This window comes from Xyrauchen texanus, chromosome 26, assembly GCF_025860055.1.
Source record: "Xyrauchen texanus isolate HMW12.3.18 chromosome 26, RBS_HiC_50CHRs, whole genome shotgun sequence".
Lineage (NCBI taxonomy): Eukaryota > Metazoa > Chordata > Actinopteri > Cypriniformes > Catostomidae > Xyrauchen > Xyrauchen texanus.
In genome coordinates, this window is record NC_068301.1 from 8,096,866 (window position 1) to 8,106,495 (window position 9,630).

The window sequence follows — 9,630 nt, forward strand, 5'->3', positions numbered from 1 at the left end:
ATAACGCGTTACAAATTACTGCAGTTAATCATGTCCCTACCATAGGAGCAATTTAAGCTTTAAGTACCACCTGTTTAAGTACCACATTCCAGTGTAATTTCTACCACATCTCAAATACTCTATTCTTTTTAATAGAATTTTGTGGTGGAAGTGACGGTAATGTAAATGACATTTTGCAAGTTTGCAATATATGTAGGAAATCATGACCACTCACTAACATTAAAAATGTCATATCAGTAACCTTATAAAATCTGTTTTATTCTACATGGAGAGGGTCCACACATGGGGGTGGCCATTATAGAATCACATGACCAGCCATACTCCAGAGTTTCCATGGGTCTTAAAAGAGTCTTAATTCGACCTTCTGCAAAATAAAGCCTTAAAAAGGTTTTAAATCAGAGCAACAAGTTTTAAATTCATAAGGTCATGGCATTGAATGTTGTTTGAGGGATTGTTTTCTCGTTGCATTTAAGTAGGGTGACCAGACGACTCATTTTTTAGATGTGTGTCCCGACAATTCTCTTAACAATATAATTATGTCCCGGTTTCAGCTGGTAGGCAAACCGATTTTTTTCTAATTACATTTAATGTATTAATTTTCCTTCTCATTATTGTCTTTGGGCTCATTTGCAGAGAAGAGAAGCAATTTTGAAGTGTCACATGTTATTTTCATTATTGTCTTTCTACAAATCTGCTAAAATGTATCTGGTTACCATTGCAATGACGTCATACACTTGGCTTGTCATCTTGCCAGTCAGTGCAAGTAGAAATGCCTACCACCAATAAAATATCTGTTTTCAACAATGAGCTAAAGTAAGCCGATCTATTTGTTCGTGCAACACATACAGTATTTTTCTGTCACTGTTAATGTTCATTTCCCCATGAGCACAGAGGTAAATCAGACAATGTCACATTGAGAAGGCTAGACTGCACTTTTTATGTAGTACAAGCACTTATATGTTTAGATGAGGGGGTGTTTTTAAAATTTTTGGTTATAATGTTGCACATTTTGTGTTAAAATATGTACCTGACATGACAAGTCATTTCATAATTACACATGCAATATGACTTCATATGGATAGGATAGGCTACATGGTGCCAAATGTGGTTAAATTGTGAAAAAACTCAATCTAAAATAAAATATTAATTTTCAAAAATGATATAGCCTGTACAGTTGTGCAAAAGTTTGCATAACCCTTTCAGAATGTATACAAATAGCCTATATTTTACAATGGCATCTGAAACTGAAAACTATTTTAAATAAGGCTGCATCCAAGCCGCCAGATGTCAGTGTAAGTCCAAGATGACACAAAGACAAAAGTTACTGAGTGCACATTTAAAGCTTGATTGAAATTGACGCCCAGTTACAATATTGATTGATTGGTTGATTTCTTTATTGTTCTCTATGGAGAAATTTGCCATGGGCATCAAGGTTGCTTTTACATATACTGTACACATGATAACATATTCAACATATATTCACAAAACCTCTTGCTGTTACATATAAACACATAATAGCATAAGTAATACCTCCAATAAACTTGTTACACAAAACATATACCCTCAGAACCTCAATCTTTGCTGTACTTTTACCGTTCCTTGTTTAACAGCTTCATCGATAATTGCACCATGGAGAACTTGTATCTGTTTGTCTTACACTGTGGTAACCGATATCTTCTGCCTAGAGGCATTAGGCCATATTCTTTATGCAAGACATGATCTAGATCAGACACAGTTTTCTTCCTTTGTCGAACCACCTCTTTCTCAAACATCTCCTGCAAAGAAGTAAAGAGCGGTGTGCCTATCACTCTTTTAATTAATCATGCAATCTTTAGTTTTACTGATAAATTGCCATACAACATCGACATCCCATATCGCAATATCGAACATTTGCTCTATAGAATATAAACATGATACTAGTATTTATTCCAAAAAGCCTTAATCTGCACAGGTAATACAGTCACTGGTTAATCCGTGAGCATACAATCATTGTGCACTTTATTAGGTACAACCACTTGATCTAATCGGCCAATTGTGTGGCAGCAGTGCATTGCATAAAATCAATCAGATATGAGTCAGGAGCTTTAGTTAATGTTCACAACAACCATCAGAATGGGGAAAAATGTGATCTCAGTGGCATTATTGTTTGTGCCAGATGGGCTGGTTTGAGTATTTCTGTAACTGCTAATCTCTTGGTATTTTCACGCACAACAGTCTCTAGAGTTTACTCCGAACTGTGCCAAAAACAAAAAACATCCAGTGAGCGCCAGTTCTGCAGATGGAAACGCCTTTTTGATGAGAGAGTTCATGACTGGTTTGAGCTGACTTAAAGGCTACGGTAACTCCAATAACCAAAGTTTACAACTGTAGTGTGCAGAATTAGTATCTCAGAATGCACAACACTTTGAACCTTGAGGCAGATGGGCTACTAGAATACTTTTAAAAATTACTTGTCAACATTTTTATGGGTAATGCAAATGAATTGTTGAATTGATTTAATTGTTAAATTGATTTAATGCAATGAATACTGTAAACATATTCACAAAAGTCACTCAAACATCGATTTTGCTACTGATTTTAAAATCAAAGATGCTATTAAGTCTTTAAGATGCTATTACGTCATCATACGTCTCATTTTTTGCACTTTGCTAGTTTTAATACTTTTATACCATAAACTGGTGAGATTCGATACACTTTGATTCTTGACTGTTCTAGGAAGTCAATGTGTCAATGTTGGTGATGCTGGCGAGGGTTGTTGCTGACTTGGAGGATCTTGCTGTAATACGTTGATTGATCACTGCCATGGAGATGAAATTCACTGAGATGGTTACAAGAGTGTTGAATGTTGAGAAACGGATTGACTATCTGGAGTCATCGGAGAGGGAATTAGCTGCTAATCCGCTAGCGACCAAGACAGACTTGGAGTGTGTCTGGGAAAAGTTGGAATACCTTGAGAATCGTAACTGGCGAAACAAAGTCTGAATTGTTGGAATTCTCTTCCCGAGTCTGCTCGACATAACAGGCCATAAGCTGGAAATCGAGTGAGCTCACAGAGTTCCAGCTTGGAGATCCCCTGAGGGAGACTCTGGCCAAATTTCTGAGATTATCCGATAAAGGTCTCGTGTTACGTGAGGCGAGGAGTAAAGGAAGGCTGTTGAGTTTAGAGGTGTTGCCAAATACAAGGAGAAAAATAAATCATATAGTTGCAAAATTATAAGCATACTTTTCATGATTATTAATTTTTCACTGCTCAACTTCATACTGCCAGCATAATCATCACATTATAAATTAAATCATCACATAGGTTATAGATTATACATTTAATTAATCACACAGCCCTAATTGATATTATCAGAATGACAGATGAATAGGGGAACTTTTTACCCAAAAAGTAGCTTTTCACAGCCCGCTTGATGGCTCTTCTTTCTTTCATTTGGCAAATTTGATTGGTGTAACCTTTAAAGAGCTATTCAAAATCAGATAAGAGCTTTCCGCCACTCAGTGCTGAGAGATCTTGAACACCTTCACAATTTGTTTGATTATCTTGTCTTCCTGTTTTATCATGTTTTTTCCCCCCTATTGCTCACCTTCTTATAATATTCTGCACTCTTCCTAGTTTCCCTTAATAAAACCCATTCTCTTTATCCCTCGTTTTTGTATTACCATCTCTCTCTCTTGTCTTGTTTTCTCTCTTTTATTCCTCCTCCTCCTTTCTTCTCTTTCCGTAATAACAGGCCTATGGTAAATGCTGCTCCCTCATGCCCTCCCTTGCTCTCTCCCTCTCCCACCAGCCAAATTACCAGTTGGTTACTATAGAGACGTGTTTATAAATGCGCTTTCCTCTTTATGATTCCCAATCTGCCCTTTTTCTCTCCACCTCCCCTCTTGCTTTTCTCTGCCAGCATTTCCTGCTCTGCAAGGCGCCTATTCTTTCCTTTTCTTTTTTCTTCCCTCTTTTTGCTGCGTTTCATTTTGGGGTCTTATTATCTTTTTTTGTCCATCTCCGTGCTATTTATTGCCCTTTCTTTTTTGTTCATTTCATCATTATTTGGTGCATGTTTTTCATAAGCCATCATCATTAGAATCTCCCCCAATATTTCCCAGCGAGATAGATCAGCCTCTATGACACATTTGATTGGTTGTGCAGCTCTCCGAGTCTTTCACTGCAGAGATCCCTTTAGTCCCTCCTCAATTAAACAGCTGCATCAAATGACTAATAATCCAAGATATTTACCATGCAAGCTGTCTTTCTGTATCGACACAGGTGTCTTGAAAAAAGAACATTCTGTATGCTAAAGATGCTGAAGGGTGGTAGAAAATAGTTGAAATTAAAATGAAATGTTCTCACAAAATTCCAAAAAACTACCTCAAACATTCAAGCGAATATTATTTAGAATGTGCATTTAAAATGTAACTAAATATGTTTGGAATAAAAGGTTTCCCTCACCCCAAGGTAGCTAAGCTAGGCACCTCCTGTGAACCTACATAAAATAAATGGTTAGAGAAAATGGATTGATGGATGGACGCGTGGTGACATTTAACATGGGAGCTCACACTGTAAATACTTGTAGAAGGACAAATATCTGCATATTCACGAAGCACCCTAAAAGTACTCCTTACAGCAAGTCTTGGAAGTAATCAGATTACAAAGTAATTTGTTACTGTAATTAATTTTTACAGTACATGAGTTGCACACTGGACAACATGGCCCATAATAAAACTAGAAACAATTATTTTCAATGAAAGTATGCACACACACGTCAATGCTCAGCGTCAAAATTCTGAAGTGCCAAGGAGCTCAACTCGCATAGTTTTCCATTAACTTTGACCCAAATCATTATCAATAGACAAATATACTCTGGCCATTGCTGTATATGTATCATTCATTTATCCAACACAATGTATTTTAAATTACAAGTATTTGACTGCTTGAAGGAAAGATCTATTCAAGGGTACATAAAGAGAATTTGCTTATTAAACGTCACCATTTCTAATTGTTCAGTTTGCGCAGTTACACTGCAAACTCATCAACACTTTGTTCATTCTTGAAAAAGTACAAACACCTACCTATGTAACTTTGGACTGCCATCAGCTGCACTGCATCAGCTCGTCCGGTGTCTGTGATCGTTACCATGACTGGCTTCAGTAAATGATATATCACCCTCTTCTCCCAACGCTATTACAGCAGACTGTTAAACAGAAGCCAACTGAGTGAATTGGAAAGTATGCAAAATAGGCATCTAATATAAATGTTGGCTAATTTTAATATATCGATAAAATATTGTGCCGATCAATAATCAATATATCTATATTTTATGACATACCTAGTGATTAGGTATGGGTTGGGTTCCAGATATTTCTAAAATAATATTATGTAGAATACATTTAAAACTTGAATTATGAGGGGAGTGGTAAAGATGCTGGCTACCACCCCTGGAGTTTGCTAGTTCGAATCCCAGGGTGTGCTGAGTGACTCCAGCCAGGTCTCCTAAGCAACCAAATTGCTAGGGAGGGTAGAGTCACACGGGGTAACCTCCTTGTGATCGCTATAATGTGGTTCACTCTCGATGGGTGCATGGTGAGTTGTGCGTGGATGCCGCGGTGGATGGCGTGAAGCCTTCACATGCGCTATATCTATGCGGTAATGCGCTCAACAAGCCACGTAGTAAGATGCATGGGTTGATGGTCTCAGACACGGAGGCAGCTGAGATTCGTCTTCCACCACCTGGATTGAGGCAAGTCACTATGCCATCAAGAGGACTTAGAGCACATTGGGAATTGGGCATTCCAAATTGAGAGAAAAAGGAAAATAAAAAAACTTTGTCCGTTTGCATTTCTGTAACAGCTATAGTAACAAAAGTCAAAGTCAATTTATTTATAAAACAGCAACAATAAAAACAGCAACAGTTGACCAATGTGCCATACAACAACATTAGCATGTAAAAATATAAAAATGTTACCAATAAGTCATTGTTGAAACGAAAGGTTTTGAGTGTATGACTATAAACAAGGATGAAATATAGTATTTTGAATTCATTAAGAGGACAAACAAAAGCTGTTTTGTGAAACATGTTTTAGAAAGTAATTAAAAGTAAAGTAATTAGTTATGTGAATACTTTTTTCAGTGAAGTAATAAGCACTTTAATGCTATTGCCATTTTAAGAAAAGTAATTAGTATTTTTTATAGATTACTTGAGTACTGCTTATGACTCATGCGCTATGCATTTCAGGTCTTCTGAAGCAATTTAATACTTTGTGTGATTGCAGACCGTAATCTAAATAATTACTCACTGAAAATCTTCTCTTCTGCCTCGGCACAAGATTTTCAGTGAATAATTACTTACATTTTGAAAGGAATGTGAAAGAAACCAAATCATACACATTTGCAATGGCATGAGGTTGAGTAAGTGATCACAGAATTTAAATTTTGGGGTGAATTAAAGATGCTATTCTTCTACTGTTGTTTTTAACAACCGTGGCAACACAAACTAATGCAGCTCTGCTGCTCGGTGTCGGTCTTAACACTATCTTTGATGTGCTAGGTTTTTGAAAGAGGGTGCGTGACTAATACAAATCAATTACAGCACCTTTAATCCTTTAAAGGTGCCAAACTACTACACATCAAGCTGTGGCAAAAGCAGTAAATGGTATATTAAGAGTTAATCCCAAGTGTCATCAGCTTGATTTAAGAACAGCAAACCCTTAATGTACAGTTCTGTTGTGATGTTTTTACAGGCGTGTAATGCTGCTAAACATTTACACATGAATTAGGTAGAGAAGAACAATTCCCAAATTAACTAGCAAGGAATTAAGTATAATTGTCTTTGACTTCTGAATAAAGAGGACATTTTAGCCAGTAAATAATAAGCTCTGAGTCAGAAATAAGCTCAGAAAGCAAATGTGTATAGCACTGGAGGTAATGAACTAGTTTTGCTCCATTACGCAAGAACATTTAATTTGTGCTAATAGCACTGTTATTTTGGATCTAAGCACTTTTTGAAAGTGCATTACAATAAGGTCTTATTTTGACTCCAGCAAAGGCAATGATGAATTTGTACAAATCACACCAGTACTATTCAAAGACAAAGAAGGGAACAAATTAATGACTGCATCACACTTAACACCCTCGAAGATTATTATTATTTTTGACATGGTAAAATCAATTCAGCCAGGCTCATTTAAATGAAGGATTCAAACCAGCAAGGGTTGCATTGTGCAAACGTCATTAGAGGCTATTCAAGTTAAAAGACTGATTTGAGCACCATGATGTGCTCTATTGCTGAAATGTGTTTTGACGGTTGTAATGGTTTGCTTTGTAGAGCAAGGCACCTACATTTCAAATGGTGAAATTGTTAGAGGTAATGTGACATTCGTTCAAAACCTATGAACCTATGTTATGCAGTAGCTTTTAAACTCCCACTTTTTTTTTTCGCTGTCTCAATCTGCATGCGACAGAGGGAGGAAAACCAATTTGGACGCAGAGCAAAACACATTCACTCACCTTCTGTCATCCTTCTGTTCCTCTCATGGGGTGTCGTTTTCAGCACAATGTTCCCTGGGTGTGCAGTTCCAGGGATGGGAACACTCATGTGATGTCACAGAAACAGGAGAGAGGGATGATGGGACACAGAAACGTGACATTGAGGATGCAAAGCTGGTTACCTCCTACTGTGTTCCAGCACCTCTTAATCTACCACCTTGCATAGGGCCGAGGCTTTTTATAAATGCATCACTTGAGACCAGAATTCAAGTCATCTATCTATCTATCTGTCTGTCTGTCTGTCACTTAAATGTACGTTTTCTTTCTTTTTACATGCGTTAAGTTCCCCTTCTGTCATTCACTCACTCAAGGGGTCTTTCTTGAGAGCCTCGTGTACCTCTGAACATAAGAAAAGGCCAACGAGAAATTGGCAAACAGAATTTGCATGTCCCGCCCCCGAACATATGGGTATAAAGGGAAGCGGACGTGCGTCTGTCAGTCAGATTTTTTATTCGGAGCCGAACGGTTGTGCAGCAGCAAGCTGGATCTCACTACTGTTCCACTCACCTCTATAAGCAGAGCATTGCTATTGGATCTATGGCACGTTACCAGCGGCTTTCTCCTTCCCTGCACGCTGTGCAGTCCACGCCCCTGGGTGCTTCGACATCGCTTCTGTTGAAAGGGTGCATACTTCTAAAAGAGTGTATTTTCCGTCTAAGTTTATTTTCACTCACAAAAGAGCAATACACAGCAGGCGTTGAGTGTCCTTTTCAGGACACGTCTGTTTAAAGATGCCCTTCCGCCTCTGTGTAGTTCCTGGATGCAGTCGATATCTCTCCAAAACTGACGGTCATAGATACTGCCTCGTGCGCCTGGGTAGTGATCACACTGAGGCAGGGTTTGTGGATGGTTCATGTTCTCACTGCAAGAATATGACCATGGCAACGTTGCAGTCGTGGCTTTCATTTCTCAAAGTGAATGCCACTTCAGCTGCCTCACGGCCAGCCTGCATTCTCCCTTGAGCCCCCTGAGAGGTCATCCTCAATCCCGTGGGAAGAAGGAGCGACGCGGGGGGTGCAGCTGAAGTGACATTCACTTTGAGAAATGAAAGCCGCGACTGCAACGTTGCCATGGTCATATTCTTGCAGTAAGTACATGAACCATCCACAAACGCTGCTTAAGTGTGATCGCTATCCCATCACATACCGCGTGATAATCACCCCTTCCTGCCGTCAAATTTTCAACCCTTGAAAAGACCTCTGTTTTCTGCGGACTGGAGTCCCCCGACAGCAGGTGTCCAGACATGTCATGGTCACCACAGACGCATCTCAACTGGGTTGGGACACCGTGTGCAACAGGCACGCAGCTGCTGGCTCCTGGCTGTATTCCTTGCCCTGCGGAGATTTCTCCAGCTGATCCAGGGCAAGCATGTCTTGATCCATTCAGACAGCACCGCGACAGTAGCGTACATAAATAGCCAAGGTGGTGTGCACTCTCGTCATATGTCACAACTCGCCCACCATCTCCTCCTTTGGAGTCAACAGGTACTCAGGTCACTGCATGCCACTCATATCCAGGGCAACCTCAACATGGCAGCTGATGCGCTGTCGCGACAGGTCTCGCTCAATGGAGATTGGAGGCTCCACCCCCAGGTGGTCCAGCTGATTTGGGGCCAGTTCTGCATGGCACAGATATATCTTTTTGCCTCCCAAGACTGCCCGCTGCCCGCTCTGGTAATCCCTAACAGAGGCTCCTCTTGGGAAAGACGCGCTGGCACACAGCGATCTGAAGACACGCAGAGATGCGCAGTTCGGTCAGGTGTTTCCGCTTGCACCTAGCGCCCTTTGCCAAAGTGATCCAGTGCACTCTCTCTCCCAGGTTAGCCACTAAGCTATTGCTTTATGCTCTATGATGAGAAACACTGAGAGAGAAAAGGCCGCGGCTGGCTGGCTTGCTCCCATGATTGTCATGTCGCTTGTTCCCCACTCAGGGGTGCTGGGAACCTAAGAACTGTATATAAAACTTTTTTGGGGCATTGGGGAGGGTTACCGTGGCCGATACAGTTGCTTCTAGCACACAGTAGCTAGAGGCATGCTAGGCTCTCAAGATAGACCCCTTGTGTCACTACATTCGACACAATGTCTCATTCC